At 37.9% G+C, this 24,906-nt stretch overlaps 1 pseudogene; it reads left to right on the top strand.

The window, feature by feature from the left end:
• The first annotated feature begins 18,764 nt into the window (after positions 1–18,764).
• Positions 18,765–24,696, top strand: LOC148425794 (uncharacterized; annotated as a pseudogene).
• Positions 24,697–24,906: the final 210 nt, after the last annotated feature.

Raw genomic sequence — 24,906 nt, 5'->3', positions numbered from 1 at the left:
TTATCTCCACCATATGGTGCTCAAAGTGCTTGACAAAGCACCACATTCGCCCATTCATACACACATTCATAGACCAATGGGAGCGTGCTGCCACTACGTGCACTGCCAGGGTTACCGGAAGCAAATTAGGGTTCAGTGTCTTCGACACTTGGACATGGCCACTTTGGAGATGACAACTCTACCTGTGACCTTTGCCTAGCCATTGAACTGTTGTTGAGACACCCATATGACTTGAATTCAGTGTTTTTCTAAGTTTACAAGATGAAGAATCTCAAACTGATCACTGATTGGTAGATATAATTTCCACCAGATCAGGTGAAAATGTGACCAGAACAGAAACTGTGTATCATTGCTGCTGTGACAATTTTCTCATTTTCCTGAAACAAATATTATGTGAAATATAATTATATGTTAACAATGGTTATAACAGCAACATGTTGTTCATCTACCTTTTGCTAAATTTTATGAAAATCACCAGGAAAAGTTAATCTAATGAAGTTGTGAATCAAGATTTCATGCACTTGCTCACGTCCTTTCATGTTACAAATGAAGTGTCAAATGTTTAATTTGTTATGGCAAGCTATGTGAGTATGTTTAGGGTGTGGAATGGAGAGGGGTTGGAAGGGTTGGGGCTGTTGCTTGGTGGGTCGTGATGTGGGGCCGAGCAAATGTGACTGAACCAAAGTACCTAATGATAAAATGAAAGTGAATAAAGCCACTTGAATGAAGGGAAATATCATTCTGAAAATAAATGTTTGCTATAGCAAAACCAGAAGTATGAGTTTTTAACTGTATGCACTTTTACAGTAAAAAAGAATAAAAATAAAAAAAATAAAATTATGGAAATCTTCACATATTTCCATAATTCCATTCAAAAAGTTAAAACTTCAAAGATGATAGATTTAGGGCCCACAATATAAGTGATTTGAAGTATTTATTCATTTTTACTTGATTTAGGTTTCCAGATCATGAAACCCACAAAAACAGGATTTCAAAAATGTGAATAGTGTGAAGAAACCATACTTCTCAGAAAAAAAGAGAGAACATCCCATCGAAACAATCAAAATAATTTCAAAACAATTTGCATATCTTTAATACTGGGATGCAAATCCAAGAAGAACCCAACTTGAAGCCAAGCTACTTGAGGTCCAGCATGAAATATCCACTGCCAAGCCGCTTGAGTTCCAGCGTGAAATATCCACAACCAAGCTTCTTGAGGTCCAGTGTGAAATATCGACAGCCAGTCATGATTTGGGGTTTAATATCCAATGTAGGTGTTGGAAAATTCTGCTTCAATAATCTAACAGGTGCGCAAGACCAGACAAACCGAAAAGCTAGATACTTATCTACTGCACTTTACATTACTATAGATAAGTATCTAGCTTTTAGGTTTGTCTCGTCTTGCGCACCTGCACTCTGTTATTGTACATGTAAAACGCAGAGGATAGTGAGAAACGCAATTTCGATTCCTTGTTATGTTAAGCATATGTGAAGAAATTGACAATAAACTTGACTTTGACTTTGACTTTGACTAACAGGCTGATTGCCTTATGGCATATTGAAGCAGTTAAAACAGAAGGATTTCCTACCAAGTATCAAAGATACAATTTTGAAAGTATTGTATTTGGATCAATTTGATGAAAGCTCTTTTTTTCTTCTTCTTTTAACTGATGAGTAAATGGTGATTTTGTTCACAGTAAATTATATTTTCGCATGTTTTATGAGCTGGAAATCCAAACAAATAAAGACTTCAAACTTTAAAAAAGGCCCATAATTTCATAAATTAAACTTTCCAAAGTAAGATGTGGAAAGTGAAATAACAGAAGCGTAAATAATAATGAACATAAATGACTTTTTAGACAGATTTTGAAATTACACTTCACTACTATACAAATGTGACAACAGTAATCCTGGAGTGTCACAATGACAAATTATTTTAAATCTCTTTTATTTAATCTTATTTTTTCTTTCTTTGAACTCACAGTTCCAGTGAAGTTAAGTCAAAGAGTAAAATCCCTTGGGGTTTAGTGCAGTTTATCTATTTTGGCAAAATTGTCTTAAAACATAAAAGAACGTGTCATGCTTTTAGTTATTGTAATCTCGTAGCTGCAATCTCGACGAAAAAACAGACACACACACACGTACACACACACCTATAGTGTACTTGCATATTTTGATAACACACTTAGATAACACACTTACTGATGGCATTATGCAGTTTGTGCACTTTCAAGCTCCCAGTCATTGGTTTCATAATGCACAGTCAGGTTAAAGTACGAATGCATAGTCTGCCTTGACCAGAGGCCCGTTGTAGCAGAGAAAAAAGGGACACCTTTCAGACATTGAGTTACTTGCTCACGAATTGTGTAACTTTGCTTAAGTACCTTCTGGGAGCTACTTTGTAGCAGGAGTCCAGCATGCTTAGCAGGTACATAAAGGCCTCCTTTTTCACAGTATAAATTGGCAAAATGTATTTTGCAATATGATGCACCACTGCGTCCATAACTGCTATCCACCTCAGGTTGTTCATGTCAAAATGAAAACCGTCTCAAAACAAAGCAGCAAAAGTTACTTGACTGTTTTTAAGTGGTGGTGTAGACTTATCTTGTGCAGAAATGTCTGCTGGACACAGCTCCTTTTCCTGCAATTTTAAAGCAAGTGTTTTACTTGTCTTTTACTATGACTGATTTCAAGCACACTTTGCTCCGGGGATTGTTTTGGTTCAAAATTCAAGAAATTTATTGTCATATGTATCGTTGTACCATACAATGAAATTCTTATTCTGTTCACTTCCCCAAGCTGCAGATTACATTCCATAATTGAGCAATAAATAAATAGCAATAAACAGCATTAAACAAAAAAACTAAGAAAATGGAGCTAATAATGTAGTGCAGACTATAAAAAAAACATTGTTAACCTTGTAAAAAAAAAAAACCTTGTTAAAACCATACTATTTTCACACAACAGATTTATTTTTTCACCATTTATTAACTAAATGTTAACTTCTCTTGGCAAATTTAACAGATTCGCTGGCAGCCACGGTTAGAGTTGTTGATTCAGACTGCACACTCGTGGGAGGAAGTGGGAACGCAGAGGAAACCACACTTGCTTAGATAAAACGAAAATGATGCGGTTTTGAAAATCAAATGGACTGATTCGAATGTTTTTAAAATTCTTTTAACCAGAAAAGTCAGTTACGATTTCAAAATCAATTTATCTAACAGCCCAATATTTTTAAGCAGGAAGTGAAACATCTTGTTTACTGAGGCCACACCTCTCACCAAAAGGCTGCCTCACCCCTGACGTCATTTAATCTCTGTGAAACATTTATCCATCCATCCATCTATCATCTTGACTACTTATCCTGACGATAGTCGCGGAGTGAACGATGAAGCCAAGGCGTTTTACTGATAATAAAATGCAAAACGGTGTCAAGAGGCCACACTCACAATTTGTCTTATCAAATCGGTCCACAACAGCAATTACATTGAATGTCCAGCTGTGTGCTCACAAACAGTTCACTTCTGCATTTTCTATAGTAAAACATTATAACTACAAAATAAATAAATTGCTGTTTACTAGGCCAATTCAGTTCAAAATCTCTCTTCCTTAACTCCAGAACCAAAATGAAACTATAAGACATGGATAAGGTCTGTGTGCATTCATTCTCGCAAGCGCGGTACAAGGGCTTGCTTTCGTCATCAGTCCTCTCACATTTCACATGTTGATCTGCTGAAGTGGTGCTAAGAGTACAGAATAAGCAAGCAATGCTTAGAAATGCATCACTGAAGGGAATAATACTTTAAACAAGAAATAGGCATTGAAAGGAGGTTTACAAATCCAGAAAGTTGAACCCCTATTCATTTTAATTGTGTGCCCAGAATCTATTATCTGTTATGCTTTAACCTTTTGAATGGAATTATGGAAATAAATGAATTTTTTATTGGGTCTGCATGTCTCACCCATTGTCCTTTGTAATGCATTGGTATAATCAAACTGATCGTTTTTCTATGCAAAATGCCATCTCAATATCAATGCATTCAAAAAGGCTTGTGTAATGAATGATCTGTTAATCGAATATAAAAGTGACCATTTCAATCACACTTTAAATCTGAATTACTCTGCCTTGTCAGTCTTTTGCTGTAGCTCTTGACTTATTACTTTTTATATTTCTGTAAATATACATTCATATACATACACACATAAACATTCATATACATACACACATAAGCATATATATATATATATATATATATATATATATATATATATATATATATATATATATATATATATATATATATATATATATATATATATATGGGATGCATTTGCACAAAAGTTGTAGTAGTATGTCAGAGATTTCTACAAAACCAACCTCCTTCAGGTCTCGACTTTCATTTCCCAGCGGACAATAGGTTCAAATTGTAACTGTAGTGTATGAAAAGACGCTCGCGATCAGAACATGAATGTGCCAAAACATTAAATGCGTTTTTCGCAAAATTAGTAATTTTAACATGGCAACATTAAAAATGCTGTAACTTTGCCAATTTTTGAGCTAACACCGTGTATTATATTTCATTATTCAAAGGAAATTGGGAAATTCTAATTTGGGAATCCTTATTTTCACCAACATAAGCCTTTATTTGTGAAAATGTATCGCACACACACACACACACACACACACACACACACACACACACACATATATATATATATATATATATATATATATATATATATATATATATATATATATATATATATATATATATATATATATATATATATATAATCAGCCAAACGTGTCTAATGAGGCACTCAGTCCAAGTCTAGTTGAATAGTAGTATTTATAAGTATAAGCATTTTTGAAAATTCTATTTTGCTTTTCATTCTTGTTTTTGTAAAATAATATGTATGTTGTGCTTTTAACTGTTCTGACATTGCCTTTTTTTTATCTTACCAAACAATGTGAAAATATGAGCTGGGGATTTTGTCTGCAATTACAGAAATATAAATGCATTTTGTAGGGGTAAATTATTGAACTCAAAAGCGAAGATCAACCTGTGATGTTGTGGAAAGTCTGCATATTTTTGTTACAGAATTGTTTCATGTTAGATTGCACTTCGTACTAAGCTTACAAAAGTACAACTAGAAAAGAATTTAACGTTATTTAGAATACTATATAATTTTATAAACGTCATTATTAAAGGTTTTGATAGAGGGAGACTGGAACGCTTTCAAATGTCAAAACATAATTGAATGTCCAAGTTGTTTACATTGTTGAATTTCTGCACAACAATTTATACCCATATGCTACATAGTCAGAGATAATTTGGTGAATGATCTGATAGTAGAGCCAGTTTAGAGAGAAACATGTACCGGTAGTAACAAAGTCATTTAAAATCATTTGCACAGATATTTCAGTACACAAATAATGTTATAAGTTGTATTGTTCTTGACTAACCAATAAAGAAACACACGTTATGTTACATACAATTATGTTTGGTTTTATTCCTGCTAAACACACATTTGTTTACATCCTCAGCTACTCGTCTGCAGGTGTTTTGACTCAGCGTTCATGTGTTGTGCCAAATAAAACATTATGATTCAACGTGCTGTTGCTGGGGAAATTCAGTTATTTAATCGTCATTTCTCACTAAACATGTTGGTTATCATTTCAGCTGAGTAATTTAAGTTTCTCTTTACACTATATGTCTTATAAAACTTAAAGTAAAATCAAGTATGTTTTAGGGTTGCTTTTCTTGATCTCACACAGCAAGTCAGTTAACTGTGCACAAGGGTGGAGTTTTTTCTCTTTTAAATCTAATTCTTTTTTCAAAGAAATTTACATCTAATCGTTGAAACTGGAAATGTACTAGTATTTACCAATTGCTCAAATTTCTACATTTGAAATGGGAAATAGTACCTAATAATCATGACCTCTCGCGCCTAATACTGAAATCAAAATTATGAAAAGGTTTTTATTGTTTCTTTCCAATAGAAATGTTGTCAAGATTTTTTCTGGCTTGGAAATTGTTTCATGATTTCATCTATTACAGCAATGCAACAAAGCCAAAAATGTACCCTATTTAAATGACTACCATCTTATACCCAGGCTTCTGACTTTTTACTACTCTTTTTCCATGTACAAAGAATTTTCTCAGAACGATTGGACCCCTGACTTGGCCTTTTGACTTTTCTAATTGACACGTCAAGGTAGAGAAATTTAAACACAGAGAAGACATCCATACACCCTCCCTGAGTGCTTTCTCACAAGAGGTCAAATCTACTTACATTTAGCTGACGCCACCCGAACCCCAATCATCAAAAATAACGTCACCAGCAAGCTACCTTTCTCTTTTTCCCTCTTAACTGCCTCCACTCCCCCCTACACACACACATACACACTCAAACAACATAATGAGGCTCTTTGACCAAAGCTAATTGTTGTAAAAACTCCCATGTGTTTTCCTTTGCCTCCCAGAGCCAGAAGTGAGAGTGGAGTTTTTATTTTAGCATTTGACACTAAATGGCCCTTACACCGCTATTTCAATGCATATGTGTTCACAGCGTGTACAAATTTGACCGGTATTCACAAAATAATTCGGATTACACCAGATATGTTAAATAAAACAAAACAAAACAATTCTTGTTTCTTTCTTCTTATGGAGTTGGTGGGGCTGGGAAAAACATGGACCTTCGTCAACCTTAAAAATAAGTAAAAAAAATATATAAGAAAAATATACACCTTGAAGCACTGCCTGAACCATATTTGACCTTTCTTACAGAAGCATAGAGTGTTAGAACACATGCAAACACACATAAAACAGGATATCAAAAGTTACTATGTTAAAAAAAAAAAATGCTAATATTCAATTATTGCAAAATGGACCTGGCACACCACAGCAGTACTTTGACTGTTATTGCCCTTAACCAGAAAACACTCTTATGCAAATATAATCTTGACAAACCTATTTGTTAGTTAAAGCCCTAAAATTGGTAGTGTCCTACCACAATGTATAGAGTTCTATGAATGGCAATGTTTGTTTTTATTTTTTTAAAGATGGGCCTGTCATCAATGGACAGGAATCTTCCATGACATTTCAATCTGGTCCAAACGGGTCTTGTATTCAACTCACTTTATAAAATAACTGCCTACATAAATTCTACATAAATTCTACATAATTCCTACATAATTCTACATAAATCCATGCTGTAAACAAATTTTAGGGAATAATAAAATTATGTTAAGTATTTTTACATTTAATATAACTTAATAAAACATTAGCAATTCTTTTATCAGACTCCATGTATGATGCATGCTTTCATTTGTTATTCAACAAAGCAAACTAAGGAAGCTCACAATACGGGAAATTAAATGTCGTCTTGTATATAACTAGTAGTAAATATTAGGTTTACTGGTTACGCTACAGGTAACAGAATAAAACATACACCACAATCTCATGCAGTCGACTACGTTGTAAGAGCAGTCAAGCGTCGCCTTTTCATTGCAAACATTGGTATGCAAGTAAATGTAAATGTTTAGATAATTATACACAACTCTGCTTTTAGTAGACTTTGACTGTCTGGAGCGATGGAGAGGTAGACGGAGACTGTAGACAGGCAGGCGAGTATAGTGTACCTTACTTTAACCATGATATGTAGCAATTTTCTTGCATTTTTTTTCTTACAATTTTTTTTCAGTGCTGCTGAAAATCTTAAATAATCACCATCATTTTGTCCATTTGGGGGGTTGGAGGGGTTTATATGTAAAGTTTTGTTGCATTATTGAAATGACAATGAATGTGAGTTATTTACGCTGTAATCTAAATATATACTGTAAGTATGCTTCCCCATTTACATCTATCTTCTTCCACATGGACTTGTGAAACAAACTTTTGTGTGATAGCAACCATCTCGTATAGATGCTGAAGGACTTGGAGCAGTGGTCCCCAACCGGACTGGTCCGGTACTGGTCCGTGGATCAACTGGTACCGGGCCGCGTGGGCTGCACCCGAAATAAAGTTTTGGAGATGATTTAGTTTAATGGTACGCGCACACTGAACGCGAACGAGGCGAAAAAGTGCAGAGTTTTGTATTCTAGTCAATGGAGTTCGCGTGACTGGGCGCGAATGTACGTCGGGCGACGCGAGGGACGCGAATGGAGCGACGCGAATGGCCGCGCGCGGTCACAAGAAGCAAAATTTCGCCTTTCGCGTGAAGTTACTTTTTTTTTTTACTTTTTCCTCGTTTCGCGTCGCGACATCCAATCAACTTCGGGAACATTCAACGGCTCACGCAGGGGGCAGGAATGAATCATGGCGGCCGCTTTGCGGTCACCGGGAGCGATCCAATACGGCCAGCTGAGCTTTCGATACAAAACAGAGCCAAGCAAGAGCACTCACAGCCTTTGCTTCACTTAACAGCTGTTGAACCGTAGTTACTGTGCTAAGCTAACGATAGCACAGCATTGTCAGCACAATATTTAGCAGCAGATGTGGCTTTTAGAGCAGCCAGCCCCCCCGGTCCACAATATAAATGTAAGGCGTTGACTGGTCCGTGGTGATCAAAAGGTTGGGGACCACTGACTTGGAGGATTCTTGCGGCAGAAGTGGTTACTAATCTTTTTGAAAACAGGAGAGGATGGCTAAATAAATAAGAAAAATGGGTAGGAATGAAACATCCCTTTTAGCAACACTTCAAATTTTGAAGTATCGTACATTGATCTCTCTTTCTCTCTTAGTCTCTCTCTCGCGCTATCTTGCATTCTCGAGATCTGGCTCTCGCTAGTCATTCTGATAAAACAATGGGGCAGAAGAACCCTTGCAAGAAAAGAGCAGGACACATGACACAATACCAATCTCTTGTTGAATATATGTTAAATATAAACTGCATAGTTTTTATAGTATAAAATAAAATGAAACACAAATAATAGTAAAGAAAAAAGGTAGAACATACATTGTCATTTCACATGTTCTGTATGAATATTTTTTCTTGGTTAGCTGACTTATTTCAAAAGTATCTTCCTTAACGAGTATAAGCTTAGTCCAAGCTAGAAAGCAAGACGCAAAGATGACGCAAGACGTCCGCATAGTCCTTTGTAGCTTTGAATGCACATCTTGGCATCAACATCAACAAGGCAAAACTAAAAATGAAGAAGGTAAACTCAAATCAGCCATGTTCGTCGATAGCACACATTCACAGCAGGTGTAAAAGAGAAACTTAAAATAGCCGACAATTCGACAGCAATTACCTAAAACTAATATCATGTATAACGTTGGCTTTCAAATATCACCTTAACAATTTCACAAACAGCTTTATACAGACAGGCGTTGCCCCTGTAGAAGTGTACTTGGTAGTCTCGCTTGGCATAGATTTGAAACACGTAGTCCCCAACTGTGTAATTTTTGCACGTTTACAAGCTCGACACACTTTCCTTTACACAGGTTGCAGCAAATTATAAGCATACTGTAGCTTCAGAACAACAGTAGACTAGAACAAATTATCGTATTTTTTGGACTATAAGCCGCGACTTTTTCCTCATGATTTGAGCCCTGCGGCTTATCTGTTGTTGTTTTTTTTTTTTTTGCTAGCCCCCAGCAAGCAAATGTGTGTATCTGTTCCAGGTTTCAATTTATGGAACAACTATGAAATAGAAGTAAAATGATGTTAATCAATTGTTGTGCTTAAAGAGTTTTAAAATATATATTTTAAAAAAAAATTCTAAATTGAATAAGAGAATGTATCAAATTTGGGGTGAATTTGTGACGGGTAAATTTTATATACAGTACACAGTATACATGATTTTGTTATGTATTTTATGTATTTATGACTGGATATATGAATTATGTGCGATGTGTTTTTATGTTCACTAAAATAATCTATGAAACAGAAGGACATAAAAAAAAAGATGCTATTGAAGTATTGATTTTGATTTTGGACGCTATTTAACTAACAGTATTCTGTTAGTGTTGAAAGTATCCATCCATCCATTTTTTATATAGATGTTGTATAAATATGTTGGGACTAAACATGCAGGCATGTTCTGTCTGTTAAAGAGAGGATGTTGCTGTCGGCAGACAATTACAAAAAAAAAAAAAAAAAAAAAAAGATAAACTTCCATGTACTATATTTTTGCGTAAATATCTCATGTAATTACCTGCGGCTTATAGTTCAGTCCAGCTTATCCGTGTCAAAAATATTTTTTTTTGCTCATATTTTGCTGATTCGGCTTATATATGGGTGAAGCTTATAGTCCGGAAAATACGGGAACCGAAACTTGCCTGAAAGGCAGAACAGAAATATTAAAAGTCATGGCTGATCAAGTGTATCGATTTACGTTTATAAATAATATCGATTTAAATCGCAGTAAATTAGAATGAGAATTCTCATGAAAATTTATTTTTTGGCACACCCCTAACATATATCAGTAGCGGTCCATGACTTTCATATGTACACCTTTTGTGATGTCAGACTCTTGAGTAAACACCCATCATGCGCACACGTACACATTACTGGGCTACACGGGTTATTTTCTGGAGCTTTTAAACATCAAAAAACCTGCATCGTTAAATCTTGTCATTATACATGATGCTGCCAAACTTAAACATATTCATAATAATATAAATATCCACAAAATTTTATGAAGTCCAAATTACAAATAGTGCTTTGATATAAGAAAGACATCATTTTATTCCTGTAATATTAATTGAATATGAATGAAATAAAATAACACAAACATATTAAAAATGAAACAATAAATAAAGAAAAGGCTTGCACTCACTCAAACGGCGGTCACAATTGATCAGTCTTTTCAATATGTCCCGATTTTTTCTTCACCTTTTCATTATGGAGGTCTCTTTCTTTTGGCACTGAGATGTACAGTGTATCCACTCAGGTGTTCCCAAAAGTTTTTTTTAAAAGCACCGTAGCGCATTGAGGAGCCCTGTTTACCTTCAAACTGAGATGTACAATACTGTATATCCACTCGGATGTCCCAATAAGTTTTTAAAAGTACCGTCGTGCATGTGCTCAGCTGTGCTTTGGTGTCTCGCTGCTGCCTTGGTTAAACAATTGAAGTTTGCAAATCCAGTGTAGCTTCAAACACCTAATCGATCCTTTGCAAACAAAAGGCATTCCCAGCAGATGGCAGGTTTTGCTCACGCCCCTGATAGCCCAGTCAGAAAAATAGCTACGCGACGACTCTAACGCAATCAGCCAAAGCCAACACCGTGTAGCTTGGTTGTTGAGCATTGCGCCACCTTCCTGAAGTAAGCACCCACTCAAGTCACGTTCAACGTGAGGTCTCATGATGACGATCTTATGACTCGATTGGCTATTACAGCTGTCTATTAAGTATACGGGCCACTCACATATCCATCTGGACTTGCCCAGAAGCCCGCAACTGTTGAAGTGAATGCCCTAGGGCCTCCGGGAGCAGGCGGATCCCATACCGACAAAAATTAGCTGAATTCTAATTGGCTAAAAACTCCAACTTAAAACTACAACACTAGAAGCATCATACAGCCTTCCTGTGTGGACTTAACATGTTCTCCCTGAGCCTGGGCACTGCAGCTTCCTCCTACATTCCAAAAACAAACATGCATGGCAGGTGAATTGGACACTCTTAGTCAGTGCTTCTCAAATGGGGGTAAGGGTAACCTTGGAGGTACTTGAAGGAAGTCCAGGGGGTCGTCGAGATTTTAAATAAAGCAAATAAACATGCAAAAATCCCTTTAAAATAATTATTCAATGAAATGTTTCGGGAAAATATTCTATCTAATATTTTCGGACTATACGCCGAGTATACGAGACTTTTTCTTCATATTTTGAGCCCTGTTTGGCTTATCTGTGTTGTGTTGTTTTGTTTTGTTTTGCTAGCCACCAGCTAGCAAATGTGTGTGTGTGTGTGTGTGTGTGTGTGTGTGTGTATCTGTCCGAGGTGTCACTTTATGGAACAATTATCAAATAGACCTGAAAAGATGTGAATCAATGGCTGTGCTCAAAAAGAGTTAAAACAATATATTATTAAAAATATACATACAGTATTTCTAAATGTAATAGGAGAATGTACAGGAGAATGAACATTTTGAGTAAATGTGTGATGTGTAAATTTTATATACAGTACACCATATGTGATTTTATTTATGTATTTATGATTGTATATGAATTATGTAGAATGTGTTCTATTCACTAAAATAAACTATCAAACAAAACGAGACAAAAAAGATTCTGTTGAAGTATTGATTTTGAACTGCTATTTAACTACCAGATGTCCATCCATCCATTTTCTATAAATATGTTGGGACTTAACATGCAGGCATATTCAGTCCGTTAAAGAGAGGATGTTGCTGTTGGCAGACAATTACAAAAAAATTAAATAACTAATAAACATTTATAAACTTCATATATCATCTTTTAGCGTAAAGATCTGCTGCTATCTGGGCTTATAGTCTAGTGCAGCTTATCTGTGACAAAAATCATTTTTTGTATTCATATTTTGCTGCTGCGGTTGATATACCCATGTGCCCTATGGTCTAAAAAATACGGTAAGTTCATAAAACACATTTTATGTTCAGTGGGAAGGCGGCTTGGTGGCGAAGTCCGTCTCACACTTAAAGGGACCCAAGTTCAAATCCACCTGGCTCTGGCCTTCCTGTGTGGAGTTTGCATGTTCTCCCCGAGCCCACATGGGTTCTCTCTGGGCACTCCAGCTAGTATATATATTTATATTTATTTATAATTATTTATTTTTGAGAGCAGGTCTGGCACTTTATGTTGACTATTTTTTGTGGACAACTATTTCATGCAGAATCCACATGCAATTAAATATTTACAAAGCAGGTGGAAATTTTGCTTTGCATTTTTTTTGGGTGGCTGCAAAGGGATTTTCAATTGCATTTTTAAAAGGTTTGATTGAAATATATTTTATTATTATTTTTATATACAGTGTTATCCTAAACTTAGGTATCAAACTCCCAGTGTTTTTTTTTCTCCTGTGGGAATCATAATAATGTATGTAAGTTTGTATAAAAGGTTGCAGACCCCTTCGTGTTCCACCAGCTATTTTTTTAAACAAATAATGGCATCAGAGCAAGTGGTAAATGCTTAAAAAAAAATCAACGCTGAAATGTAAATATTTTTTCGTATTTTATAGTAAAACCCAGTTGTTTCAGTCTATATTGTAAATTTAAAAAAAAATAATTCTCTTACTATTCATTTACTTTTACAATGTTTAAGTGTTAGTATTAATATTGCAAAAAAGTAATTTGAAGATTGCATTCTATCTACATTTTACAAAGACTGATCAGGGGTCATCTTTTTAAATCATTGCAGGGGGAGGATTTGATGGGGATATAATATGGAAAAATTTTGTGTCTCATCCAACCCCAATGTAAGAAACAAAAATATAATTTTTAAATTAATACAAGCACAGGCTGACTTTAGGAGATTCTCATACAGTGGCAAACCCACCCTTTGGTCTTTGTAAAGAGACTGCAAATGAGGTCAGATGAACAGATGACTCAAAAAGAAAAAATGCATCAATGGGATTTGGGTGCAGCTTAATCTGCAGTGTATAGTTTTATTTCAAAACAAAATTGCTAAGCAGTTCTTTCTGGGAGGACTTTTGCCCATTCTGAACCATTCAAATGATTTGTAGAGGAGTTAAGTACAAAATGCTTGAAGAATAGAAGACCATCAGTTTTTTTGCACATGAATGAGAAGAAATGTACAATTTCAGTCTATCATCTTAATTTAGGGTCATGATATGAATGATTTAAATTTCCAGGCGAAATTATGGTTTTCCTCAGTCTCTGTGGGTTGTAACAAAAAAAACTTGGTTAAGGTGAGGACAGTGGGGTCCGGCAAGAGCAGTGACCGCAAACACTAAGTTGCCCAACTACTGCAAAAAGGAACTTAATAGAAATTCAATGAAGGTGTTTTGAAAACAACCTAAAAGCTGTTTCTATTACACTGAATAATTTGAACATAACATAATAAAACATAAAACAGCTAGACTTGTAAAAACTTTACATCAACCAATAATTACCTATAATTAGTTCAGTAAGACTACCTCACACAACCCCTGCTCTAACTTTCTTCACATATTCATACAGTTGTAAATGTGCACACAAAACACTCACGCACACAAACTGCAATGAAGACAGGCAGTGGGCTGGCTGATTTAGTGTTGCCAGGGGAACATGGGATTCAGAAATTCTGTGCTCCAGATGTTTCGCAAACAAAAGGGGACTTCCTGGTTCCTGAAGGATTGGAAATGCATCTCAAGCTTTTGTGTGTTCGAGCATACGTTTGTTACTGAGGTTCTCAGAGACTTGTGCATGTCAGCTGTAACTCCATCAGTATGTGTGTGACATCAGAATAGACCTTTTTCAGACCCTTCCCTCCCAGCAGGCACAGATATATTTAATTAAAACACACCCAGTGTGGGCTTTAACATGAACATCCACTCACACGTATGAATGCATGCGCACACACACACCCACACACATATTTTCAATGTGTGGGCCCTTTGCTGAGATGGATGAGTGCAGGGATTGGCAACCTTTAATAATTAGGCATAGTCCACATGTTCTTGAAAACACGTGGTAAATTTCTCCGGTTTACCTTATCTTCTCAGTTTTCAAAAACTAAGTGGAGATTTTGCCACATTCACATCCATTGCGAAAATTTACTTCACTATTTCTCGGCAAAGACGATGACACCAGTGATATTGATAGAGAGTTCGTTTCTGATTGGACAGAATTTGAAGACACTACTGCAGCCAAATGGCTTGGCATGCTTCTGAATGAATAGAACTGCACTATGCAGATTCATGTTGAAATATTTTTTTCTATAAACGAAACTATGTGGAAGGATTTTTTTTTTTTTTTTAACACAAATGGTGCTGGGGGTGTGTGTGTTTAAATGACCCTGGTTATGTGCAAACAAGGCCTTAAAGATCCAATTTGACTGTCTCCCATAGAAAAAAAAAAACAAAAGCCATGTCAGTGGATAATGTTTCACATCAATGACAATTTTAGATTTTAGGCAAAAGTATCACTTTTGAGTGCTCTCAAAAAATACTTTTTTTTTAAGTGGACTCTGACATACGTGCCAGCTGCCAGCTCGCACCGGCATCCTCCCCTACCAACGAATTTAACACACCACCAGGTGGTGATCAGCTGAGAGCTCCAGCCATTTTGTCACCCGAGTGCACAAAGGATGTGGCCTCAAATCCAATGACCCGACCACCCTGACAAGGGTGTCCTAGTGCCAAGTCCACATATGGACAACCTTATGTTTGAACATGGTGATTGTTATGGACAATGCATAACGTGCACAGAAATCCAGAAAAACAAGTGAGGGCATAGCATAAGCCCAGAAAAAAAAAAAAAAAAAAATCACCATACATGTCAAACACCATACAGATGGCTGGGGGAGGCGAAGATGAGGCATGTGAAGATGAAGTCCCTTTGTTAGCAGCCAGATTTGGCGCTTCTGCATCAGATCACAGCGCATGGTTTGTTTTCAGGACTGGCAGTGGCTTTGAAGATAGGGGTTGTGTATGTTTGATGTCTGTGGATGTGTGGGGGAGGCTAACAAAGTAAAAAATACAACTTGCAGCATTAAATTAAACCGAAAACTGACTTGCTGTGGCTGTGTTGTTTACAATCAGTACACCAGTTTTGCCAATGGACCAATGAGTGACAGGAATCCTAAAACCAAATCTAAAAAAAATAGCCGAATTAAAAATGTCATGAATTGTATTTTTCATCGTCGTCGTGATCGTTGGGATAGACACTCCATCAATGTTAAATATAAGCCAATTAGCCTTTAAGTTCACCAAAGCATTCTCCAAGCAACCAATGGGTAGACGGCAAAGCGACAAGCTCACTTTGTTTGGCTCTTTGCCACGAAATGTAAGATAAGTTTTTAAATTATCTAATTTAGGGCATTCAGTAAATTCAAGCTCAGAAATAGTTAGTATTTTTACTTGTAGTGTATGTGACAGATGAAACTTAGATGTGACAAATTTAAATGGGACCATCACCTATAGTGATTGGTCAAGCGGTTATAATTGAGAATGTACAGTGGGCCTCCGGTTTACAAACCCCCTGTTTATGTATTTTTCATCTTACGAAGTGGACCGCGGCGTTTTTTTGTCCCCCTCTTACGCACAAACCTTTCCTCTTACGAACCAGCCAACATGCCGGTCAGTGTGTCCGCACCATTTTTTCACTTTGCTGCATCAACAAAAACAACTTTTCTCGCATGTCATAGAAATGCCGATATGCTATTGGTCGATTAAGGTCACAGTCACGGTCTCAGTCACTGTCTCAGTCACGGAGATGCCGATATGCTATTGGTCGATTAAGGTCACAGTCACGGTCTCAGTCACGGAGATGCCGATATGCTATTGGCCGGTGTCATGTCAATCACAGAAATGCCGATATGCTATTGGCCGAACGCCCTCATCTAGCTTGATGGCACGAGCTGGTCGGTGTGTTGTGAAGACTTTGCAAACTTTATATGTTAGACATGGCTTCTAAAATTGCTAGTGGCGGTAAAGGAAGAAGTAAGAGGATGATGACAATAGAAACGAAGCAGGAGATAATAAAAAAATATGAAGGAGGCGCACGCATAGTAACCCTGGCTGGTGAGTGTGGCCGTAACCTCTCGGCAATCTTCTAATCTAAGGGCAAGACTTTCCTTGCCAGGGGACTGACCTCGGTAAACAACAAAATGGAGAGGCTTCTTCTATTATAGATTAAAGAGAAGGAAATCGCCGGTGATATGTTCTCGTTTAAGAAAAGTTCTCGTTTAGGAAAAAAATAAAATAAATTCTGCGGGTCCGTCTCTGCTCCCCGCCGCCTCCACCCACCACCAGCTCAAGTCACGTCGCCCCAAAGGTAAATGTCATTTTTCCTTTGTATTTTTACGTTTTTTAATTTAACTGTACAGTAGATTATGTTACTAATTTTTAATATGTGTATAAAGTCGTGATAGTTTTACCTAAGGTTTTTGCACGTGTTGCACGCATTCACTAATTAACATAGGTTTGGATTGCCCGTCATACGGCCAATTTGAGTTACGAGCTTAGCCACTGAACGGATTAAGTTCGTAACACGGGGGCCCACTCTACAACCAAAGTTTGAATTTCATGCAAAGCATGATAGAGCCGCCCAGTGGACATGCAGTTTAGTTGATATGATGGCTTATTGCAGTTTAGGGTTTGGTGTCTCAGTTTACTTTGTTGTGTTACTTCACTTATTTTACTGTGATATATTTTAAGTGTGGAGCAGCATTGTAGTTAAACAAATTGGGTTGATTTTGAGTGTAAGTAGAACAATCGAAACAAGTCGGGTAGGTGTTTACCAAAGTTCTTTGGGGCTTACGACAAACGTGAGCAAGGGGGGTGTTAACAATGCAAGAGAGCAACAGGGTGATGGGCCAGCTATTGTCTGATGGACTGACAATAACAAATTTCAGTGTGAAAAAAATGGAAGACCAACGATGACAGAAGGGGGGCAGGACACAAACGACTGTTAGACCAGCAAAAAAAAAACAAATGTAAGTTGCCCACCTCTGTTTACAATGTTGTTAACATCGGGATCCTATGACATGCATCAGCCAATGGAATCAATTACGGGTGGAAATCTGAACATCCCACGATTTTATTTGATTCCGATTTTTGGATCTATGACTCAATTCAGAACTGATTTGCGATTCAACACAATTTGATGATTTCTGTTTCAATCTAAATGTGCAGAGTTCAATGTAATCATCATTAGTATTACAGTAAAACAACAAAATCTGCATGTGCAAAAATACCCCCGTGTGAAAAAATACCATGCTTTGAAGCCTTTCCCCATTTCTTTGCATTTCTTTTCTTTCCAAGATTGTAAAATGTTCATAGTATGCCAAAGGACGGTTTTAAAAAGTGATGAACAAAATTGTAAAGGATGACACTGACACTTAAACATTGAGCAAGACAATCTTTCAGTCAGGATCACAGTGACACAGAAGTTAAACAGAACAAACCTAACAGTAGTTTAGTTTCCACAGTCATTTGAAGTGTAATATTGCCTGCACTCCTCTATAAAACCTTCTAATCCTGTTGGAACAACATAAAGTCGAGTGGTGCTATTTGTTTTTTTTTACACGCAAGACATTCTACAGTTCTGGGAACAAGTATAAATATAAAGTACTTGATACTCTGTATAATTGTCCACTAGTTCCCTATAAAACAGCACTATTCAATAATCAGGATAAACAATTGTTGTACCTTTACAGTCCAGTTCCATAAAACGTTTCACTTTTTATTTGGTCCAATAAAGTACATCAAGTCAGTAAGAATAGAATAGAATAGAATAGAATAGAATAGAATAGAATACCTTCATTACACACCATGCAACAAAATTGGATAAAAAAATAGCAGAGAAGCATTGCTAAGATCCCCAAACCAGACCCCTTCAATGCTTCGGCTGAGCCAAGAAATTCTGTCCATAAAAGTAATTAACAGAATAAATGCCTAAGGGCAGCCTTGGCAGAGTACAACCCTCACTGGAAAATGGATTTGACTTACTACTGGCAATGCGGCCCAAACTTTGACATTGGTGGTAAGGGGTTTGCTACCCCGTACAGTAGCACCCCCCCCCCCCCCCCCCCCACACACACACACACACACACACACACACAACTCCTCGAGGGACACGGTTGATCCCCTTTTCCAAGTCCAGAGAACACATGTAGACTGGATGGGTGGACTCCCATGCACATTTGAGGATCCTGCTGAGGCTGTAGAGCTGGTCCACTGTTCTACGGCAGGGACTAAAACCACACTGGTCCTCCTGAATCTATGTTTCAACTTCCTGACAAACCCTCCTCTCCAGCACCCCTGAATAGACTTTACTGAGGAGGCTGAGTGTGACCCCTCCAGTCTTCTTAAAAAGGGGACCCACCACCCCTGTCTACCAATCCAGAGGTGCTGTCCCCGATGACCACGCGACGTTGCAGAGGAATGTCAGTCAGGACATAACTACAGCCTTTAGCCCAAGAGAAGGGAGAGACCACCTCGGAGCTTCCAAACTCTGCATCCTCAGAGGAGAAGGTGTCGATGGAATTGAGGAGGTCTTCGATGTACTCTGCCCACCGGTTCACAATGTCCCGAGTTGTGGTAAGCAGCATCCCATCTCCACTGTACACAGTTTTAATGGTGCACTGCTTTCCCCTCCTGTGACGTCGGATGGTGGTACATAAGTCGATTTCCTTGGACTCACCGAACTCCTCCCACACCAGAGTTTTTGCGTTGGTGACTGTCAAAGCCACACTCCGCTTGGTCAGTCAGTACCTGTCAGCTGCCTCCGGAGTCCCACAGGCCAAAAAGGCCAGATAGGACTTCTTATTCAGCTTGACGGCATCCCTTACTGCTGGTATCCACCCACGGGTTCAGGGATTGCCGCCCCGACAGGCACCAACCACCTTACGGCCACAACTCTGATCAGCCATCTCGACAATGGAGGCGCAGAAATGGGTCCACTCGGACTCAATGTCCAAGGTAGATTGTGTTTTTTGGTTTGTGTTGTGATTGGCCAAGGACACAGGAAGAAAAAAAAGACTTACGCAATTATATTATGAGGCCAAAATATATTTGATATATTGTATGTATTACCCCGAGGGGATAGAAAGGGGTGAAATAACACAAATGATGATCAATCAGTGAAAACATTGTGAGTTATGTTTTTGTTTTTTCATTTTTTTTTGCAAATGATGTGTACACATTTTATTATGGTTTATAATATCGTGGGTTGAATTTGCTTATTAAGTTATTTAGATTCAATGAACAAAACAGGGAATTATTAAGTTTACATTTTACATTTTCCACCCATTACTTCATACAGTGGTACCTCGGTACTCGACCATAATCCGTTCTGAGGTGGTGGTCGAGCACCGATTTGTTCGAACACCGAAACCATTTTTCCCATAAGAAATAATGGAAAGTATGTGTGCACAAGTAAATGTGCACAAGCAGTACATGATAAAGATAAAGATAAAGATAAAGATAAAGATAAAGATAAATAAAGCATTATAAACCATTTTGTATAATTTACTTACGTTTTGGAGAGTGGTTGATGGCATACAGGAATGGATGTGGAGAGGACGGGAGGGAGTTACTCCTTCCATGATGACGCTAGCTAACTGCGACGCGAGATACACCGCGTTCATATTTTGCTATAATTTCCTTCTTCGGTTCAATAGTGGTCCTCATTGTTTTCCTCTTTGCCTTCCCCTTATCACTGTCTTTCTTTGGACCCATTATTAAGGGCTAGAGCAACACGAAAAAGTTTAAATCCGGGAAGAAATACTCGAACAAACGTCTTACTCCGCTGGCGGTCTGAGTTGAACTGGCGCTTACCCGCTGGCCGAGAAGGGCCGAGGAGCGCGTTCGGGTCGGCTCGGCTCGGCTCGGCTCGGCTCGGCTCGGCTAGTCGAGAACCGAAAATCTGTTCGAGGTCCGATGCATTACCTACTTGAATTTTTTGGTCGAGCACCGATTTGGTCGAGTATAGAGGCGGTCGAGTACCGAGGTACCACTGTATTGTGATATTTCGATAGAAATATTCAAAGAGGTGTTGTTTTTTCTAATATACCCTCATACTTGCTAAAACTGTATACTTGAAAATTCCCCCAGGTGAAACTGCTCTGGCTCTGTTTAATGTGGTGTGAGGTAATGCATCTTGGAATGGATGAAACGAGAGGAATAAGAGTGAGGAAGGATTGAGAGGCGTGGCGGGCAGGATTGACACACAGATTGACCGTTTGAAAGGAGTATTCCACAGCTGTGTGGTGTGCTTTTGTGTTTGATTCCAGAAAATTAAGGTGCTTCTCCCTTGTCTCCATCAACACATTGCTTCAACTCAGATAGTCCCAACGTGCACAGCAATATTGTTGAAGCAATACTTTAAAATCTAGTCACTATAATAAAATATTACAGTAGGCCCCCAGTTCATGAGATTAATCTGTTCCACGGTTGGGATTGTAACGCGAATTCGCCATGGGGTGGCAAGCCAAACCCCTGTTAATTAGCTAATGCATGTAAAACCCCAGGTAAAAATCATAAAAATGATATCTACATGTTAAAAATTGGTATCAAAATCGTGTTGTAAGTGCTACTTATATAAAATATACATGCATACAATTAAATAACATCATAAATAAAAAATATATCAAGAATGTATTTACCTTTGAGTGACGGTTGTTATGGCCATATTCCCTAGTAAGGGTAGCCTAGGCTAGGCTAGCTTAGCTTTCTTCATATTTCTTGATTATCTCCAGCTTTGTTTCCATATACCATCTTCTTACTTCTCTCTTTAACATCAATAGCAATCGTGGGACTCATGGATAATTCAAGTTTGAATTAAGCACTAAAATGCATAATAAATATGATATTAAAGCACGCTCACACAAGATCAAGTCTTTAGGCAGCTATCTTTGTTCGTGCCCCTGTTTGCCGACCAATAGCAGACTAGCATCTTCGTGACCCCATCACGCTGATAAATAGTAATCTCCGGTCATCATGCTGCTGATTCTAAACGTGACTTAAAAGGACACTGTGTAAGAATTAGACCGTTTTCATTACGGACAGCAGGAGGAGCTGCATTTACTGTTGTCCATAGCTTTCACAAACATAGAAGCCTCTGGAGAAGTGCCTCCCCTCATGTAATATAATTCGATAACTAGACACACGATTACCGTATTACCCTCAATTAATGACATATTTTAAAACCTTTTCCATATATAAGGCGCACCCTCAATTAATGACATATTTTAAAACTGTCAATCACAATATAGTAATACTCAAAGTAATAATAATAACTCAATAATAACTCTAAACTCTCAATAGCATAATAACTGAATGTCAATATGACCAACCTTGTTCAACTGTAAACACACAAAAGAAGCAGGTAAAGCTTACTTTATCAGTTCATTCCCCATCTACGAATCCCAATCTCAATATTGATCCATATATAAGGCACACTTGATTATAAGGCGCACCATCAGATTTAAAAAAAAAAAAAATAAGGCAACTACTACAACACACATAGCATACTTAGTCTAGGTCACTGCAATCCACACACTGTTTCAATACCTAATGCTGAATCCCCTAGTTTTCTGCTGAGGTGGTGTTGATTAAGGAAAGTCCTCCCGGTCCACACTCTGGATTCTTAGATGAATTCCCTGAACTTATGGCTGATTTAATAACTCATACAGAGAATATATTAATTATGGGTAACTTCAATATTCATATGAACTCCCCATTGGAGGCACTGACTAGCATTTCAAGCAATAATCAATGCATTTGGTTTTACACAAATAATAGAAGCAGTGACACACCGGAATGGTAATATCTTAGAATTGGTGTTAACCTGTGGCCTAACTGCCTCAAATGTCACAATTTTGCCGTATACTAACGTTAGGTCTGATCATTATCTTATAACATTTGAAGTCCTAGCTTAGTGTGGTCTTATTGACAACAACCAAGGCTTTAAGAGCTGTGATATTAACTCATCAACCGCAGCTGCACTTTCTGAACTACTGCCTTTCGCAACAGCTGCCTTTCCGTCTTTTATTGGTTCAGTCAATAAGCTCACAAACTATTTTAATGCGGTTCTTTAAAATTCCCTAAACTCTTTTGCGCCGTTGAAACTTAAAACTCGTCCGAAGCGGCACACTCCGTGGTTTACGAATAAAACACGTACGTATAAATTGTTAAGTAGACAACTTGAGCGTAAATGGTGAACAACTAAAGTCGAGGTTTTCCATCAGGCCTGGTGCGATAGCTTGCTAAAATATAAAGAGGCTCTAAGGTTAGCAAAAACAAATTACTTTTCCAAATGATGTCTTAATAAAAAACAACCCAAAATATTTGATACGTTAGCACAGCTAACGCAACAGCAGCAGATTAATCATAGTTCCCTTCATTCAGCACACGATTTCATGCAATTCTTTACTCTGCGGATTCAGCTAATAAGGGACGAAATAAAAAAAGCAGCGCCACTTCCCCCCTCGGCTGTGATTGTTGATGCTAGTTCGGACAATCAGGCTAAAGAAAGTCTGGTTACTCTGTCCCAGTTTGATTTAGTATCCCCGGAGTGTCTTACACACCTGGTTAATGCAGCAAAGCCGACGTCCTGCATGTTCGACCCGCTTCCAGGCAAACTCGTTAAAGACTTAATACCGGTCTTACGGTCATCTGTCTTGAATAGTATCAATCGCTCACTCTCCTCTGGCATTGTACCTGAAGCTTTTAAAACGGCCGTCGTTCAACCATTACTTAAGAATCCTCACGAGATCCTGAAAATCGTTTTAATTATAGACCAATGTCACATCTTCCGTTTATTGCCAAAATTCTTGAGAAAGTTGTAGCACAACATTTTAGCGATTTCATGACAGATAACAATAGATTTGAACTCCTTCAGTCAGGTTTTAGGGCCAACCACTTAACTGAGAAAGCCCTTGTAAAAGTGACGAATGATCTTCTCTTAGCCATGGATTCCAACATCTCATCAATCTTACTATTGCTTGACCTTAGTGCCACATTTGACACTATTGATCATCATATTCTTATAGAACGTCTTAAATGATGTGTTGGTATCAGCACTTTCTTGGTTCAGATCTTACATCCTGAGAGGAACGCATAGTGTCTTATGGCAATGCGATCTCTGAATCTTTCTCTGTTTCATGTGGTGTCCCGCAGGGGTCAGTACTTGGTCCCTTACTGTTCAACATCTACACGATTCCTCTTGGCGATATTATACATAAACATGCTATTAGTTTTCATTGCTATGCTGATGATACCCAACTGTAGATGCCTTTAAAAATAACAGATCCATGCAAGTGCTGTAAACTGGAGGCCTGCCTTGCCGAGATTAAACAATGGATGTCTTCCAATTTTCTGCTTTTTAACCCTAATAAAACAGAGATGTTAATTATTGGCCCTGCTCATCATCAGCACTTGATTAAGAATACCACGTTGCACCTGGATAACGGCACTATTTCCCAAAGTAGTTTTGCAAAAAATCTCGGCGTGATATTTGACTCAACTCTCTCTTTTTGGACACATATTAATAACATGACAAGAACGGCGTTTTTTTTCACCTTTGCAATATAGCTAAAATTCGCCCTATTCTTTCTCCTAGCAATGCTGAAACATTAATTCATGCATTTGTTATGTCGCGCCTAGACTATTGTAACATTTTGTTTTTTGGACTCCCCATGTCGTGCATCAAAAGCCTGCAGTCTGTACAGAATGCAGCAGCGAGACTATTGACAAGGACGATAAAGTTCGATCATATTACTCTGATTCTAGCTGACCTGCATTGGCTTCCAATACACATGAGATGTGATTTTAAGGTGTTGTTAATTACTTATAAAATTTTACACGGTTTAGCTCCTTCCTTTCTCGTCGACTTAGCATCACCAGATGTTCCTACCTGACAACTTCGGTCACAAAATGTAGGTATGCTATCGGCTCCACGGGCTAAAAAGAAGTCCGCGGGATCAAGGGCATTTTCCATTCGGACGCCAGTACTATGGAATGCCCTACCTATGGAAGTTTGCTCAGCCACCTCAGTAGAAATCTTTAAATCCCGACTAAAAACACATTTATACTCAAAAGCACTTACTTAATGGGCCTGTCTGCAGCTTTTTTCTTTTTTTTCTTTTTTCCTGCCCCCTTCCTCCAGCTCGGAGAGGGTGCTAGCTAGATGGTGAAGGTTGACTTGACCGCCTCCATTTGGCCCCGCGCTGATGGACCATTGCGGGTTAGGAGATCGGCCGTCTGCGATCCACTTGGTTGGACTATGGGAAGGTTTCTGCCCAATGGCTTTGCCTGCTGTT

Source organism: Hippichthys cyanospilos, chromosome 3, assembly GCF_059441005.1.
Source record: "Hippichthys cyanospilos isolate Australia breed blue-spotted pipefish chromosome 3, RoL_Hcya_1.0, whole genome shotgun sequence".
Classification (NCBI taxonomy): Eukaryota; Metazoa; Chordata; class Actinopteri; order Syngnathiformes; family Syngnathidae; genus Hippichthys; species Hippichthys cyanospilos.
The sequence above is the reverse complement of the archived record's forward strand: the minus strand, read 5'-3'. Positions and strand labels throughout refer to the sequence as shown.